Genomic DNA, 16908 nt, shown 5'->3' with positions numbered 1-16908 from the left:
CAGGCGTGCCGCCAAGAGGCTTGCTGGCGACGCTGCAGGGGGCGAGGAGGCGGTCAGGGCTTTTGGCGTGACACGGCGAGAGGGAGAGGATCAGGATGAGCTCGGGGAAACTTATCCAGGGGGCGTGCTGGCTCGGACGCGAGCACGTGCAAAACACGTGCTCTGCTCGCGCTCCGAGCGTGCACGACACTTGTTCGACGAAATTCCAGGGCGACCAAAGTTTCTAGAGAGCTAATGCAAATCCACAGGCCTAGGTTAGAGACATATTGAAGGCTACTAGACAACTTGGTTTGGGACAAGGGGAAAGTTCACAACACAAAACCTTCAACCATGCCAAATCTGTCCATGCATACAGGGTGTTTGACAAAATGCCAGAGGCATCTAGGAAGTACTTGGGGTGGTCAAATCTTCCAGAGTGGGGTCTCTTTAGATGCATGAGGGGGTGGTGAGGTTAGTTTGACAAATGAAGAAACTTGTTAGTGCAAGTTTTGCAAAACTTCAATTCTGGACAGGGGGTAAATGGCATCATTACATGAACCAAAAATGTCCCAATGGGTGCATGCTCCTGGACTTAGGGGTTTTGTAGGGTTGACTACAAGCAGGAGAAAGCACAAGGTCACTAGAGCAAAAATAAATAGGGTTGCAGTAGAAATCACAAGGTTGGACCAGAATGAAAAAGAGGTTGATTCACTCAATTTTTCCAAAGAACATCACTAGGTTTTTGCATAAAGTTGGATTGCATGCTACCACTGACATCCCATAATTTTGGTGGAGGCTTTAAAGAAATATTTAAATAGGCTGTAGTGCAAAACTGCCCACTGGACCAGATTTGAAAATTAGGTGTAGAACTCAAAATATGCAATGAATGAAATATATTTTTGCATAAAAGTGATTTAGAAACATCACATGACATCTCCAAATTTTGGTTGGAATTTTAGTTAAATTTATCAAATGGTGGTAGTTCAAAAAGAGCTCCAAAACTAATGGAAGTCATTTTAAGGAATAAAGCTCAGAGAGATATAATTAAATAAATAAATCTACTGATTAAGAATTGTTATAATGAGAGAGCATAGAAGTACAATACATTTTTGGAAAGTTTCCACTTGGGTAGAACTCCCCAATATTAGAAAGAAAGGTTCTGAAATCAACAGAAAATCCAGGAAGCAAAAATTTAAACTCCTGGCAAAATTTTAATAATTAAAACCTAGTTAAATTTTTGGGGTGTTACAATACTACCCCCCTTAAGAAAAATCTCGTCCTCGAGATTTGCTAAGGATTGTTTTTGAAAATAATACTTTTACCAGGTCAAAACAATTATTTACTATAGCGGTAAAATGCGGTTACAGTGAGAGGGCAATAAGTGGTGTAAAACTATAGTGTGGGACACTGGCGTTGTGTGGAGAAATCCACGTTTAGGAAAAAACGAGCGATTCCTACGTTGAACATAGTAAATTTAGAATAAATTCTAAATTCTAAAATACGCTGGTCGTACCCGAGAGCACAGTGCTCCCTCTGGCTGACAAGTGGACCCAGGGCCCACTGTCAGTCTCTCCTTCTTCCTCTGGCTCTCTCTTCTTCCTCTCTCCCGCGCGCTTTCCCACGCTTTCTCCACCGGCGACGTCTAGTGCGTAGGGCATCTAGGCCGTACTGCGGTAGTGCGTGGCGTGCTTGCTGCCGGTGTAGCATGCACTCGCCTCGCGGGCCAGTGTGCTATCGGCACTGCTCGTGGATTCGCCTCCGAACACCGGCGATCGGGCGACGAGCGGCGCTGGTGGACTTCGCCCACCGTACACCGATCTCGTGCTATAAAACGACCGCGGTGCTCCTTCTTCTTCTTCACACCTGGCCTCATTTCTCCTCCTCCTTCTCCTCCATTACTGCTTACAGGAGCTCGAGGCAAGGCTCTAATGGCGGAGGCGGTGTCGGACTGGTACGTGATCCTGGTGTGCGGCGGGTTGGCGGCAGTGCTGGGGCTCTCCGTGCTCCTGTGCGCGATGATCCTTGATGATCGCCGTGATCCTGCCGCTCGGATGCTGGCTCTCCGCGGTGGCAGTGATCACGAGGACTAGGTGTGATGCCGTGTGTTAACTGTTGTCGGTGTGCCGGAGGTGACTAGTATCTGGATGATTATCCACTAATCTCTCCTTTGGAGGCTGTGGTGCACTTAGGGAGGTGGTCAGTGAGATGCAACACGGTTACGTGTCTTTGCAAGCAGTGTATGAGTCCGAGTGGTTGTGGGTCTGCTGCCGTGGTGCTGCATGAATAAAAATAATCCATGTAGTGAGAAGATAAACGATGCAGCAACTCAGGGAAAAGAAATCTCACTCTAGGATTTTTCGCGGGGACAATGGTTAACTTAAAAAAATCACAATGAAAACTACTCATATTAATAGAAACCAAATAATCAACTCGTCGCACAAACTCAGGGTACCATGCATAAGTTACCACGCAATAATAAATGTTGCAATAATAAACACAACCGTGACGTCTAAAATGAAAACGGTAACTGGACGGGGTCCCGCGAAAATGTCTCTGGTACTGGGACACGGCGGGTTGACCAAAATGAGGATCCCAAATGGCATGAGCAATAGGTCTTACGTGTAAAGGATCCTGTATCCAGCCTTGCCTCTTCTATCGGAGGGAGTGGATTGACCAGTCGATGTATGTGTCTCTCCTGGTCGGGCCTCAGTGGTCTGCCGATGGCAATCTGAGTATTCAAATCAGCGAGACTCTGGAGATAACCCATTACTCGCTGGTTCAAACATTCTTGAGCGATGACGTACTGGACAAGGTTGGCCAATACTGGGTCTCTCTCAAATTGTTCACCGGGAAAAGATATTACTTCTCCGGGTGCTGCACGGCTCGGAAAGTAATAATATCCTTGTTTGCTGGCATAGGGTACCGAGAATCGAAGGCGAGTAATCGCTTCGTACGAAGCAACTTCTATGGCCATATGTGGGGTTGGCATAGATTTCCCCACGAAGGAGACCTCCGTGGGGTCTTGGTTGGAGTCTACGGGAGGGATGTGTTCTGCTACCCAATATTTCGAGGTGGAAGGGGTGATTCTCGATTTGAACAGCTCGTACTGGGGTGGCTGGGTAGAACCCATGGTACTGCAGGTAAAGTCCCACAATATTTTGACAAAGCTACCCGGGGTTGCATCTGGGGTCCTCAAATAAATACTGGGGCTCGGAATGGCAAGAAATGGTTGTGAGGGTGGTGCACGAGGGGAGGGGTGCTTGGCAAGTTCACTAGGTGGCCTTCTTATATAGCATCCGGGCTGGTTATTTACCGTGGTGAAAGGTAATAAATTTGCCAGTCTAGCTCCAAGGTTCGGGGTCAATGCCACAGATACACATATCTCACAAAAGGGACGTGTTACTGTGGATGTCGTCGGGGTTGGTTTTGGTAGCTGTGCCTGAAATAAAAAATGCATCTGCAGGCTGACACAATTATGCAAGGGTTACTATTAAAATAGAGGCACAACAACATGCTGCGTTTATTTACAAGGTCACACGATTACAAAAGCGAGGTTACACTGAGACTTGGCACTACTCGGGTGACTTAGTCTACCTTGTTTATACCCAAATGGGCATGCCTTGTGGATGTCGAGGCTTCTCCACGGGTCTCACCGTCGGGATTAGCTGGAGGTGGTTGAGGGGCTGCAGGGTCGGGGTGGCGATGATGACCATCGCGGGGATTGTTGGCCACAATCCCGTCGGAGTGTGCTCCCAAAAGGCGATGAAGCACTTCTGGGGTCATCAAAGCACCTTGGTTGATGGCTGGGGCTGACCTCAGGGTCTCGATCGGGTGTCCGAACAGCACGACTGGGTTGTCGGTGTCAGGCTCATCTTCCCTGCTTGCCGGGGCTCGGCGAACCAGCTCTCCACGAGCTGCGATCAGATCAATGGTGATTTGATCGAACAGTGCCGCTAGTGCACCTACATAGCGCACTAGGTGCAACAATGCAGGATCCATCTCTTGATCTCCGTTGGCAACTTGGGGTGGTCTACCATACCCTTCAGTCTGGGGTAGTAGTAGAACGAGCGACAGTTAACTCTGGGCGACAACTGCCGGAGTTGAACTATAGTCTCTCGAGCAGCTAGTTGGATGGCTTGTGGCTCGAAGGGAGTTGTCCTTCCGGTGAACCTGTAGGGGCATTCTGGCGACAGACCCCTACCGTAGATGTGCACAGTGGCCCAGAATTGACGACTCTCACTGCTCATGGTTCCTTGGTACACAACATATTCTAGGGGCTCTTCTAACGCATAAGCACGACAGGTGAGGTTTGCGAGTATGGTCACAAAACCTTCAAGGTTGGTTGTTGTGGTCTCATTGTGCACTACGGGGCCAGGCATTATGGCTTGGTTTGGGGAAGAGGTTGGGCTGTGCTAGGTTGAGGCTAGCGTGCCCTTTTTATAGAAAAGGAAACGGAGTCTTCCTTCGCACGCTTGCAGATGGGACATATTGGGCGTCGGTCACTGACGTGTGATCGACAGGCTAAGATGATAGGTTGGGCACCGACTGTCAAAAGGTGTCAGGCTCACTGTATGGCTATCTTGCACGAGAAGCTTGGTCGGGGTTTGGTTAAGGTCTGATGGTTGGTTTACCTAGGTTTTTCGACCTGGCTAAGATAGGATTAGCCAATGCTCAGCCTGGCTCTGATACCAAGTTTGTGACGACCGGTTTTCCGGGTATTAATTTCCATAAATGGCCCTTGTGCTCACTAGCCCCAGGATTACTGTTAGCTGATGAGGCACCAACTTGATACAGAAATTCCAAGCAAAATGCAAAATATGTAGTACAAGACCATTCTGGCCTGTGAGTACAACAATTTGGTTTCTAGTGGTTGATGGCGGAAGCGGTTTGTGGATCATCAGCGTCTATGGGACTCCATTTCCGACAGGAACAGCTGACCAGGATAACTCCTATCTTCGCGAGGCTGCTATCATCATTGCTTAGATTTCGGGGCTGTCATCACGGTCGCTCCTCTCCGCGCAAGAAATCTGGCCAAGACAATAGCCAGGGACAAGCTAGTGAGTACTTTTGAATGTACTCGCAAACATTATGAACACGGGTATAATATAACAACGATAATTATGTACTGAAATATTTTATGATCATGATGTCAGTCACAAATTAGAATCTCTGATGCATGCAAGCAGGTCATTTATAAATATAAGTATGCAATAACAGCATAGTATTAAAATGCACCGATCGGGTGTCTGAAGAGACGCCTCGAAAGGTTAGTAAACAATGAGAAATGCCTCAATCGGGCGTCTCAGTGACACCACATAAAGGGCTTATAAAATAAATAAATAGCAAGCATGCCACAGTTGGGCGTCTCAGTGACACCACATAAAGGGCTTATAAAATAAATAAATAGCAAGCATGCCACAGTCGGGCGTCTCAGCGACACCACATAAAGGGCTTATAAGGTAAATAAATAACAAGCATGCCACAGTCGGGCGTCTCAGCGACACCACATAAAGGGCTTATAAGGTAAATAAATAACAAGCATGCCACAGTCGGGCGTCTCAGCGACACCACATAAAGGGCTTATAAATAATCACAGTGAATATCCAGGAGGTAGAACCATCCCAGGGATATTCGATAATGCCAATAATATAACGGGTTAGTCCACAACAAAATAATAATCATAATTATCACAAGTCTCAAGTCGTGATCCCAGTTCTGGTTTAACAGTTTCTCCTCCGAAGACCGACACTAAGACCGACACTTGACCCATCCCAGACTGTAATCCTTAACCATGGACACGGCTATTCGAATAGGTTTAATCTCTGCAGAGAGTGTACTCTTTACCCACGAGTAACGGATTCCTTTAGTCCATCGGGACTAATTCCGTCTACGGCCTTTTAATTGAAAACACACCTATCCGCACACACCAGCCTAACTTACCGGTGTCTGGAATCACCCACGACACCCGTTAAGCGAAACTCTAAGTGGGGAGGCTACAACCTCGACGTAACATGGGATCACAAAATTTATACCCCGCACAAGCTAGGGGAGCTACCCCTTCGGCTACAACCGAAACACCCATGCTCCCGGACCAGGTGGCATGCCTACCGGATGCCTCCGGTATCTTCCACCATGGCCTCTCTGTACGGTGTGTGCTAGGAAAGGGGTTGACAACTTACTGAACCGTACCCTACCTATGGCAGGGACGAGTGGCAGCACGAAACAAGTATGGGGGTTACCGAACAAGACTCGATCTACGGTCGACTTAGGAGGTTTAAATATTCCCTGCATGATTAGCATAACAATATATACTTCAACCAACAGACAGAAACACCACGCGACATACCCCCTCATGCCATACCGGACACGACCGTCTCGACAGAGGACTAGGGACAAGACCGTGTCTACCCAAGACAGAGGCCTTCCCGGATTCCCTCCCGGTATGCATGAAAGGCATATGACGGTGATTACCATCACAACCATATCAACTCCAATAGCATGAAATCATTAATATGCACTCATGAGTAGGAACACATCATCACATAAAATGACGTATGCCTGTGTCGGGGTGGCGTTGTCACCGTGTCAAATAACACACACAATATTATGCCAGGGTTCAGAATGCTTGCCTTCAAGTCGTGGGGAGGCAATGTGCATTCCAAAATTCTTGAAAGCTTCCTCCTCTCTCCAAAAATCCTATTTAAAATATTTTGAATCAATATATAGTTTTAAAAAAATAGTACCAAAAAATTGTCTGAATTTTTTCTGAAATAAATCTTAAAATAAACTAGACAATATTTGAGAGAGGTAGGAAAAAGAATCAACTCATTCGGAGTTATATTTAAAAAGTTATAGCTAGTCAAAGGTTTGGTAAAAATCTGTTTTTAATAAAAACAGAAAAAGAAAATGTTTCAAACGAGATTACGCTTTTGGGCAGAGGAGGCGTACTTGAGGTTTTATGCCTCCACTTATCCAGCATGGACCGCGCGGGGAGTCACTGACAGTGGGTCCAGGGGGCCCACTAGTCATGTTTGACTGGTCTCCACTCCCTCTTCTTCCTCTGCCCAAGCAAAGGCAGGACTCCGGCGATCGTCGCCAGCAAACGATGGTTGCTCGCAGGGAGCTGAGGGCGGGGATGGATCCGCGGATCTAGGGCGGTCCTTCCGGTGGTTGTAGGGTCGTCGGGGGTGGAGGGAATCGCCGGCGGCGAGCTCTGCGGCAGAGGGAAGGTTTTGGTGGATTTGGGGGCTCGGGCTAGGGTGATGCTCCGTCGTAGTTGGGGGTCTAAGCGGCTCCGCAAGACGATGAGGAGCCGAGTGGTGGTGATGGAAGGGTGGGGGAGGCCCTGGTGGCGCCGGGGTGAACCGGAACGAGGCGGCCGCCGAGCTGACCGGAGAGGTTGAAGACGGCCTTCTCCTCTTCAATTGATGGCAACGGGGGCACTAGTGGGATGGTGTGAGGCTGCCTGAGTGCTCGGAGGAGCTTGGGGGCTGCCTTTTATAGCACAACCATGTCGGTTCACGGCGGCCATGGATCAGCTCATCGGCGGACCGCCCTACTGTGCTGCAGGGCGACGTGGCGGTGGCTGGCTAGCTCCAGGGGCTAACGACGACCACTCCACTGTCGAAGGAGGCGAGCTGGCGCGCTGTGGTGGTTTGGGCGGTGCCGCCCATGGCGGTGCCGCCCATGGCGGTGGCGGATGCATCCACAGGCGTGCCGCCAAGAGGCTTGCTGGCGACGCTGTAGGGGCGAGGAGGCGGTCGGGGCTTTTGGCGTGATGCGGTGAGAAGGAGAGGATCAGGATGATCTCGGGGAAACTTATCTAGGGGGCGTGCTGGCTCGGACGCGAGCACATGCAAAACGCGTGCTCTGCTCGCGCTCCGGGCGTGCACGGCACTTGTTCGACGAAATGCCAGGCGATCAAAGTTGCTAGAGAGCTAATGCAAACCCACAGGCCTAGGTTAGAGACATATTGAAGGCTACTAGACAACTTGGTTTGGGACAAGGGGAAAGTTCACAACACAAAACCTTCAACCATGCCAAATCTATCCATGCATACAAGGTGTTTGACAAAATGCCAGAGGCATCTAGGAAGTACTTGGGGTGGTCAAATCTTCCAGAGTGGGGTCTCTTTAGATGCATGAGAGGGTGGTGAGGTTAGTTTGACAAATGAAGAAACTTGTTAGTGCAAGTTTTGCAAAACATCAATTCTGGACAGGGGGTAAATGGCATCATTACATGAACCAAAAATGTCCCAATGGGTGCATGCTCCTGGACTTAGGGGTTTTGTAGGGTTGACTACAAGCAGGAGAAAGCACAAGGTCACTAGAGCAAAAATAAATAGGGTTGCAGTAGAAATCACAAGGTTGGACCAGAATGAAAAGGAGGTTGATTCACTCAATTTTTCCAAATAACATCACTAGGTTTTTGCATAAAGTTGGATTGCATGCTACCACTGACATCCCATAATTTTGGTGTGGGCTTTAAAGAAATATTTAAATAGGTTGTAGTGCAAAACTGCCCACTAGACCAGATTTGAAAAATAGGTGTAGAACTCAAAATATTCACTGAATGAAGTATATTATTGCATAAAAGTGATTTAGAAACATCACATGACATATCCAAATTTTGGTTGGAATTTTAGTTAAATTACTCAAATGGTGGTAGTTCAAAAAGAGCTCCAAAACTAATGGAAGTCATTTTTAAGGAATAAAGCTCAGAGAGAAATAATTAAATAAATAAATCTACTGAGTAAGAATTGTTATAATGAGAGAGCATAGAAGTCCAATACCTTTTTGGAAAGTTTCCACTTGGGTAGAACTCCCCAATATTAAAAAGAAAGGTTCTGAAATCAACAGAAAATCCGGGAAGCAAAAATTTTGAACTCTTGGCAAAATTTTAATAATTAAAACCTGGTTAAATTTTTGGGGTGTTACACAATCCCAAGGCACCCCAAGGTAATATTCAAGGAAAACCAAAAGCCTAAGCTTGGGGATGCCCCGAAATGCATCCCCTCTTTCGTCTCTGTCTATCGGTAACTTTACTTGAGGCTATATTTTTAATCACCACAAGATATGTGTTTTGCTTGGAGGGTCTTGTATGATTTGAGTCTTTTCTTTTTAGTTTAACACAATCATCCTTGCTGTACACCTTTTGGGAGACACACACATGAATCGTGATTTATTACAATACTCTATGTGCTTCACTTATATCTTTTGAGCTAGGCAATATTGCTCTAGTACTTCACTTATATCTTTTTAGAGCATGGCGATGTCTTTATTTTATAAAAATTTATGAACTCTCATGCTTCACTTATATTATTTTGAGTCTTTTAGAACAACATGGTAATTTGCTTTGGTTATAAATTTAGTCCTAATATGATAGGCATCCAAGAGGGATATAATAAAAACATTCATATAAAGTGCATTGAATACTATGAGAAGTTGGATTCTTTATGATTGCATTGAGATATGAAGATGGTGATATTAGAGTCATGCTAGTGAAGTAACTGTGAATTTGAGAAATACTTGTCTTGAGGTTTGTGAGTCCCGTAGCATGCACTTATGGTGAACCGTTGTGTAACGAAGTTGGAGCATGAAGTATTTATTGATTGTCTTCCTTATGAGTGGCGTTCAGGGACAAGCGATGGTCTTTTCCTAACAATCTATCCCTCTAGGAGCATGCATGTAGTACTTCATTCGATGACTAATATATTTTTGCGAGAAGTATGTGAGTTCTTTATGACTAATGTTGAGTCCATGGATTATACGCACTCTCATCTTTCCACCATTTCTAGCCTCTCTTATGTCGTGCAACTTTTGCCAGTACCATACACCTACCATATACCTTCCTCAAAACAGCCACCATACCTACCAATTATGGCATTTCCATAGCCATTCCGAGATATATTGTCATGCAACTTTCCACCATTCCGTTTATTATGACATGCTTCATCATTTTCATATTGCTTTGAATGATCATGTAGTTGACATAGTGCTACCTCTTAAGCACAGCGTTGGTGTTCCCTTGAAGAGGAAAGGGTGATGCAGCAAAGTAGTGTAAGTACTTCCCTTATTTTTTAGAACCAAGGTATCAATCCAGTAGGAGGCTACACGCAAGTCCCTCGTACCTACACAAAAAAATAAGAGCCTCGCTACCAACGCGATAAAGGGGTTGTCAATCCCTTCACGGCCACTTGCAAAAGTGAGATCTGATAGAGATAATGATAAAATAAATATTTTTGGTATTTTTATGATGTAGATTGAAAAGTAAAGATTACAAAATAAAGTAGATCGGAAACTTATATGATGGAAAATAGACCCGGGGGCCATAGGTTTCACTAGTGGCTTCTCTCAAGATAGCATAAGTATTACAGTGGGTGAACAAATTACTGTCGAGCAATTGATAGAAAAGTGCATAGTTATGAGAATATCTAGGCATGATCATGTATATAGGCATCACGTCCGCGACAAGTAGATCGAAATGATTCTGCATCTACTACTATTACTCCACACATCGACCGCTATCCAGCATGCATCTAGAGTATTAAGTTCATAAGAACAGAGTAACGCATTAGGCAAGATGACATGATGTAGAGGGATAAACTCAAGAAATATGATATAAACCCCATCTTTTTATCCCTGATGGCAACAATACAATACGTGCCTTGCTGCCCCTGTCGTCACTGGGAAATGACACCGCAAGATTGAACTCAAAGCTAAGCACTTCTCCCATTGCAAGAAAGATCAATCAAGCAGGCCAAACCAAATTGATAATTCGAAGAGAATTGCAAAGATAACCAATCATACATAAAAGAATTCAGAGGAGATTCAAATATTTCTCATAGATAAACTTCATCATAAACCCACAATTCATCGGATCTCGACAAACACACCGCAAAAAGAGTTACATCGAATAGATCTCCAAGAAGATCGAGGAGAACATTGCATTGAGATTCAAAGAGAGAGAAGAAGCCATCTAGCTAATAACTATGGACCCGAAGGTCTGTGGTAAACTACTCACACTTCATCGGAGAGGCTATGGCGTTGATGTAGAAGCCCTCCGTGATTGATTCCCCCTACGGCAGAGCACCAGAAAAGGCTCCAATATGGGAACTCACGGGTACAGAAGGTTGCCGTGGTAGAAATAGGGTTTCGTGGTGCTCCTGAATATTTTTAGGGTCTGCAAGTATATATAGGCAAAGGAAGTCAGTCAAGGGAGCCACGAAGGGCCCACGAGGGTGGGGGCGCGCCCTCCTGCCTCGTGGCCGCCTCGTTTACTTCTTGACGTCCACTCTAAGTCTTTTGGATTGCGTTTGTTCCAAACATAACTCTCCTGAATGTTTCATTCCGTTTGGACTCCGTTTGATATTCCTTTTCTGTGAAACACTGAAATAGGCAAAAAAACAGCAATTTGGGCTGGGCCTCCGGTTAATAGGTTATTCCCAAAAATAATATAAAAGTGTATAGTAAAGCCCATAAACATCCAAAACAGGTAATATAATAGCATGGAACAATAAAAAATTATAGATACGCTGGAGACGTATCAAGCATCCCCAAGCTTAATTCCTGCTATTCCTCGAGCAGGTAAATGATAAAAACAGAATTTTTGATGTGGAATTCTACCTAGCAAATTGCTCAATGTAATTTTCTTTATTGTGGCATGAATGTTCAGATCCAAATGATTCAAGATGAAAGTTTAATATTTACATAAGAGTAATAATACTTCAAGCATACTAACAAAGTACTCATGTCTTCTCAAAATAACATGGCCAAAGAAAGTAATCCCTGCAAAATCATATAGTCTGGCTATGCTCTATCTTAATCACACAAAATATTTAAATCATGCACAACCCCGGTTTTAGCCAAGCAATTGTTTCATACTTTAGTATTCTCAAACTTTCTCAATCTTCACGCAATACATGAGTGTGAGCCATGGACATAGCACTATATGTGGAATAGGATGGTGGTTGTGGAGAAGACAAAAAAGAGAAGATAGTCTCACATCAACTAGGCGTATCAATGGGCTATGGAGATGCCCATTAATAGATATCAATGTGAGTGAGTAGGGATTGCCATGCAACGGATGCACTAGAGCTATAAGTGTATGAAAGCTCATCAAAAGAAACTAAGTGGGTGTGCAAGCAACTTGCTCGCTCAGGAAGACCTAGGGCAATTTGAGGAAGCCCATCATTGGAATATACAAGCCAAGTTCTATAATGAAAAACTTGTGGCACCCCGGCTCAGAGCAACCGGTTTAACATGCATTGCCAGCCCAGAGACCATGTCGGCAACACACAGCATCTTGGTACAGAAAACAACCGCTTTATTGATACTATCGGATCAAAGTTTATATTACAACAGGTGGTGAGGCCAAGAGGCAGACACGGTGTGGCTGAACAATATGTACATTATTTAGTGAACATAAAGGGGCCTCGATCATAACAACTACGCAGCAGCGGAACAACGTCGTAGCGGAACTCCATAGCACAGGGACACCGATGTGGACATGCTACGTCTTGAGCTTGCATTGGTTTTCCCCGAAGAGGAGAGGGTGATGCAGCAAGTGTAGCTTAAGTATTTCCCTCACTTTTGAGAACCAAGGTATCAATCCAGTAGGAGGCTCCTAAAAAGTCCCACGCACCTACACAAACAAACTGATAACTCGCAACCAACGCGATAAAGGGGTTGTCAATCCCTTCACGGCCACTTGCGAAAGTGAGATCTGATAGAGATAGTATGATAAGATAAATATATTTTTGGTATCTTATAATATAGATGCAAAAAGTAAAGAGGCAAATAAAATTAGATTGGAAGCAAATATGATAGGAGATAGACCCGAGGGCCATAGGTTTCACTAGAGGCTTCTCTCGAGATAGCATAAGTATTACGGTCGGTGAACAAATTACTGTCGAGCAATTGATAGAAAAGGGAATAATTATGAGATTATCTAGGCATGATCAAGTATATAGGCATCACGTCCATAACAAGTAGACCGACTCCTGCATGCATCTAGTACTATTACTCCAAACATCGACCCGACTCCTGCCTGCATATAGATTACTAAGTTCATAAGAATAGAGTAACGCCTTAAGCAAGATGACATGATGTAGAGGGATAAACTCATGCAATATGATACGAACCCCATCTTTTTATCCTCGATGGCAACAATAAAATACATGTCTGGCAACCCTTTCTGTCACTCGGTAAGAACACTGCAAGATTGAACCCAAAGCTAAGCACTTCTCCCGTGGCAAGAAAGATCAATCTAGTAGGACAAACCAAACCGATGATTTGAAGAGACTTGCAAAGATAACTCAATCATATAAAAGAATTCAGAGAAGATTCAATTATTATCCATAGATAAACTTGATCATAAACCCACAATTCATCGGATCTCGACAAACACACCGCAAAAAGAGATTACATCGAATAGATCTCCACAAGAGAAGGGGAGAACATTGTATTGAGATCCAAAAAGAGAGAAGAAGCCATCTAGCTAATAAATATGGACCCGTAGGTCTGTGGTAAACTACTCACAACTCATCGGAGGGGCAAGGATGTTGATGTAGAGGCCCTCTATGGTCGATTCCCCCTCCGGCAGAACGCTGGCGAAGGCTCCAAGATGGGATCTCACAAATACAAAAGGTTACTGTGGTGGAAATTGTGTTTCCGGTGCTCCCTGGATGTTTTCGGGGTACGTAGGTATATATAGGAGGAAGAAGTACGTCAGTGGCCGCCTGAGGGGCCCACGAGACAGGGGGCGCGCCCTACAGGGGGGGCGCCCTCCTATCTCATGGATGCCTCGGCTGCTTCTTGGCTTGCACTCCAAGTCCTCTGGATCATGTTCGTTCCAAAAATCACGCTCCCAAAGGTTTCATTCTGTTTGGACTCCATTTGATATTCCTTTTCTTCGAAATACTGAAATAGGCAAAAAAACAGCAATACGGGTTGGGCCTCCGGTTAGTAGGTTAGTCCCAAAAATGATATAAATGTGTAAAATAAAGCCCATAGACATCCAAAAGGGTTAATATAATAGCATGGAACAACAAAAAATTATAGATACGTTGGAGACATATCAGGACACGATCTAGACTCGGACAACACTCCTTTCCAACAGTACTTTCTTAAAATCTAGCATGACACGCCAGGTCAGTACATTGAATGTACTTGCAAGCTCACAACAAGCATAAACATAATGAAAAACAATATCATGACAATTAACCAATTATTAATAATGCAACAAGATAGCCAACATGCTGTGATTACACTCCTGAGAGAAAAATCTCCCGGACTGGCTTACCAACGGTGATCGCTCTTGGATCACAAACATACCAACCTCAAGGTATTAACTAACAATATCTCTTGATCTTTTCGGCAATCACAACCACGACCAATATTTAGCCTTAAATGTTGATCCTTCCGGCGATCACAACCACGACCAACACTTGGTCTAAAACAACAAGATGACCTTTCCGTCATCATCAACAATGCAAAATTCATAACTTAGTGTGCAATATTTATTTAATGTTGACCCATGGTGTGCCCTACTTTTGAGCATGTCCGTAACCGTCGATTCGGCTATCGATAGATTAATACACTCTGCAGAGGTAGTGCACTGTACCCACACCACGGAACCCATGGCCTCGCACTCCCATTCGGGTGGACCAATGGCATTCCGACGAAACCCCTCCATTGCCATGACACTCTCCTGGCCACTCCGACTCACTCCCTATCAGGGTAGTCCTGGGAGGCCTCGTGTCTACCAAAGACACAATGCCACCGTCGTGGCCAAAACATAAACAATCCCACTCGAGGACCAGGTACCGTAAACTCAACAACGGGCACACAATGTTATGTCTACTTACCAGGCCAGGGTACCGCACGCCCATAACCTTCCCTCGTTGGAGGCACCGACCAGAGGCATGACAATGGACCGAATGAAGGCCTTCCCATAAAGGCAAATGTGGTTGCACTGGGAAAAACTCAATTCAATGGCACCATGACCCGGTCAACAATATATTCAAGTTGAGTTATTATCAGGTTCAACTTAACGTGAAAATAACTAGTGTCATAGTATGCCATGAAATGCAACACTATCATATGCATCACATATTACCGGAAATGACTGAGTCAACTATATCCACACTAAGAAGAAACATCAACAACCCATGACACTTCTCTAGTTAAGATTAAACCACACTTTAAACATAATCTTTTCTAGGAAATTTTACCATTTTTACTCATGCAAGAAAATAACTCCACTAATTAGTTATATCCATAACCATATCATTCTTTCATCACCAAAAATAAATCCTAGTTTCTTTACCAACTAAGTTAACTTCAAACTTTTTGTAAATCAAGCATATTAACTAAAACAAGCAACTAACAGAATATAAATATCATAATAATGATTTAAATGCATGGATTAAATCATTTGTTCAAGTAAGAAAATCACAAATATTGCAATGGCACCATGAAACTACTGCTGTGGTTTGCCTTAGTGCAGATGAGGTTCACAAGCCTCCTGCTGATCCTCAAGACAAGCCTCACCCTCTGAAAACATTTAAAAACACAAAAAGCAAATATCAATAACCCTTCTGAAATTCACCAGGAAATCTATACAGCAGGGAAAAATCCCATCTTTGGTGAGCTACTGGATTTCTGAAGAAAGAACACAATGCAAAAAGAATCAATTCATTCGGACTTATGGTTAAAGAGTTTTGGCTATTTGAAGCTCTCTGGATAAATTAAAATTTGAATTTAAATAAAACAGACTGGGGGGGTGACGTCGAAGGCGTAAAGCCTCGGGGCGCCACCACTCGTACCGCTTCACGCGCCTACTGAGTAGCTGACTAGTGGGCCACGCTAGTCAGGTGGGATGGAGGGGGAGAAGGAAACAGAGGACGGTGCGGCTTCGCCGGAGCGCACGCCGGCGACGAGGGATCCTTGGCCAAAACGAGAGGGGGGGTTGAGAGAAGAGGCGGAGGCGCACCTGCCCATACCCATAGATTAGCTAGGGGTGGTCGGACAGCGTCGGAATCGACCTCTCAAGCGGAGGCAGAGAGCGGAGATTGCCGGAGACGAAGACGATGGCGAATAGAGGCGACTCCAGGGGCTCCAACCAGGCGGAATGGCACCGCCTACGAGTGGCGGAGGCCCTAGAAGGGTTTCCCATGCCTGGGAGGGGCTGGAACCGCGGAGACGACCTGAGGGGATCGCTGGTGAGCTCGAGCTCTGGGACGGCGGCCCGCTACCTGCCTGGCCGGGCTACGGCTATCTACGCGATCGTGGAGTATGTGGGAGTGGAGGATGGTGCTCAAGGAGGCTGGGGAGGGTGCTATTTATAGCCGAGCGTCGAGGAGGGTTTGGGCTCCGTCGATGGACACCTGGACACGGCGCCCGGCGACGAACGGCGTTAGTGACAGGGGGAGAAGAAGACGTAGCTCACGTGGGGACTGTGGGCGAACGGGGACGAGCACATGAGCTAGGTGAAGGCGACGAGCATAGTGTGCCGTGCACTGTTGCTTTGGCGGGACCGTGCCCATGCTCACTGCCGTGAGCTCCGGCATTGGCGAGCACTAGGAGGGAGTTAAGAAGGTTGAGACGATGATTGTGGCGCAGTTTGGCAAGCTTAGGCAGGCGGGGAAGCGAGCACACGCGAAACACAGGCTCGGGCGGCACTCAGAGCGCGTCGGCTGCATGCCAGCACGCCTGGACGAACGCGGTCACCACGTGAACTCTGACCCCAGGCCGACCTAAGCCCAAACTTCATGTCTAGCTTGTTGTTCGTGGTAGTTTTGAAGGTTACCATGCTTGGGTTTGGTCTCAAGTGCAGTAGAAAAGATTTCACACGCCAGGTAAGTTTCTGGACAGTAACTTTGAGAGCTTACTGTGGTCAAACTACTGGGAGTTGGGGGCTGAGATTTGG

Source organism: Triticum aestivum, chromosome 2B, assembly GCF_018294505.1.
Source record: "Triticum aestivum cultivar Chinese Spring chromosome 2B, IWGSC CS RefSeq v2.1, whole genome shotgun sequence".
NCBI classification, from domain to species: domain Eukaryota; kingdom Viridiplantae; phylum Streptophyta; class Magnoliopsida; order Poales; family Poaceae; genus Triticum; species Triticum aestivum.
Note: the sequence above shows the minus strand (reverse complement) of the source record.